Genomic DNA, 2,305 nt, shown 5'->3' with positions numbered 1-2,305 from the left:
AGTAGTGTAATCTGGTCGAGACAAATCAGGGGACGCAAGGGGAATTAAATTAGGAAACGAGAAAAAGCAGTAGATGAATTTGGCTATTTGGTCAGCAAAGTAACTCATAATGGCGGGAGTAGAGAGGATATAAATTATAGACTGGCAATGGCCAGGGAAGTTTTTCTGAAGAAGAGAAGTTTGCTAGCACCGAATACAGAATTAAGTCTGTGGAGGTCTTTTACGATAGTATTTGTATGGATTGTACCCATGTATGGAAGTGAAAGACGGGCGATAAACAGTTTGCACAAGAAGAAGACAGAAGTCTTTGAAGTGTGGAGCTGCAGAAGAATACTGAAGGTTAGATGGGTAGATCACATAAGTAATGATGAGGTACTGAATAGAACTAGGGAAAAAAGAAATGTGTGACACAACGTGACTAGAGGAAGGGATCGGTTGATAGGACACATTCTGAGACATCACTGGATCACCAATTTAGTACTGGAGGGATTTTTGGGGAGTAGAAATTGTAGAGGAATGAATACAGTAAGCAGATTCTAAAGGATGTAGGTTCCAGTAGTTATTCTGAGATTAAAAGGCTTGCACAGGATTGAGTAGCATGAAGAGCTGCATCAAACCAGTCTTCGGGCTGAAGGGCATAACAACAACAAAAATGGAAGCGAGACTGAAGAAAAAGTAAGATACGTTCATAGAATTTGTCGACCTAGAAAAAGCATTCGGCAATATCTAATGGTGAAGGTGTTCGAAGTTCTAAGAAGTATATGATAAGCTACAGGGAAAGATCGGTAGTATACAATATGTACAAGAAACAAGAAGGGGCAATAAGAGTGGACAACCAAGAACGAACTGCTCGAATTCAAAAGGTTGTCAGAGTTAGATGTAGTCTTTTCCCCTGCTGTTCAATCTGTACATCGAAGAATCAATGGTGGAAATTAAAGAAATGGTCAGGAGTCGGATTAAAATTCAAGGTGAAAGGATATCAGTAATAAGATTCGCTGATGACATTGCAATCCTCAGTGAAGGCCAAGAATTACAGGATGTGTTGAGTGGAAGGAAGCGTCTAATGAGTAAAGATTATATTGTGAGAGTAAAATGAAGAAAGACGAAAGTAACGAGAAGTAGCAGAAATGAGAACAGCGGGAAATGTAACATCAGCAATGTTGAATACAAAGTAGATGAAGTAAAGGAATTCTACTAGTCAGGCAGCAAAATAACACATGAAAGACGAACTAAGGAGAACATAAAAAGCAGACAAAGGTTCAAGAGAACTCTACTAGCATCAAACATAGGTCTTAATGTGAGAAACACATTTCTGATGTTATAAGTTTAGAGCACAAGATTTTATGCTAACGAGACACGGAGTGTGGGAAAACCAGAACAGAAGCTTTTGAGATTTGGTGCTAAAGAAGAGTGCTGAAAATTAGGTGAACTGCTAAGATAAAGAATGAGGAGGTTCTCTGCAAAATGTCGAGGAAAGGCATAAATGGGAAACACTGACAAGAAGAAGGGACAGTTTGGTAGGAATTCCGTTATGACATCACAGAATAAGTTTCGTGGTGCTCGAGGGACCTGTGGAGGGCACAAAATGAAGAAGACAGAGAGTGGAATTTTTCCAGCAAATAACTGAGGACGTAAGTTGCAAGTGCTACTGTGAGATGATAAGTTTGCCACAGGGCGGAATTTGTGGCAGGGAGCATCAGACCAGTAAAAAAACTGACGACCCTTCGCGTTTATAGACCGGACATTCATCACTTACGGTGATTTTACCAATTGAAGAAGGCTGAGAAGTTCGTCTATAATAGCTCCCTGTGCCATGTCCGCCTGCTTCGCTGAGTGGTAAAGTGTTTGCCTACCATGGTACGGGCCCGCGATTTTATTCGCTGGTGGACTGGGTGTTGTGTTGTCCTCGACATCACCGGCATGCAAGTCACCCCGTATGGCGCCAACTGAAATAAGACTGGCAACTCTGCGGCCGAACTTCCCCGGATGGGACATCCCGGCCATCAGTGCTACGCGATCATTTCATTTTTTTTTCCTCTATACCATAGCATTGTAAGTATCCAGTAATAAATCTTATTTATTATATACGAATAAGCCTTCCCTTTATGGGACGTATGTGATTCATACCTAGTTTCCTAACAGATATATAATATTTTCTTCCTTATTTAAATCGATTCACTCAGTACTTTTAAAATGTCTCAGGTAACTTCATTTCCCCTTTATCAAAGTATTACTTTATAAAATTTTCTGTGCAGATATACACCAGAAGATGCAACTTAAAAGTTGCGAAACCTGTTGTGTCAGT

Source organism: Schistocerca serialis, chromosome 4 (genome assembly GCF_023864345.2).
Source record: "Schistocerca serialis cubense isolate TAMUIC-IGC-003099 chromosome 4, iqSchSeri2.2, whole genome shotgun sequence".
Lineage (NCBI taxonomy): Eukaryota > Metazoa > Arthropoda > Insecta > Orthoptera > Acrididae > Schistocerca > Schistocerca serialis.
This window is presented reverse-complemented; position numbering follows the sequence as displayed.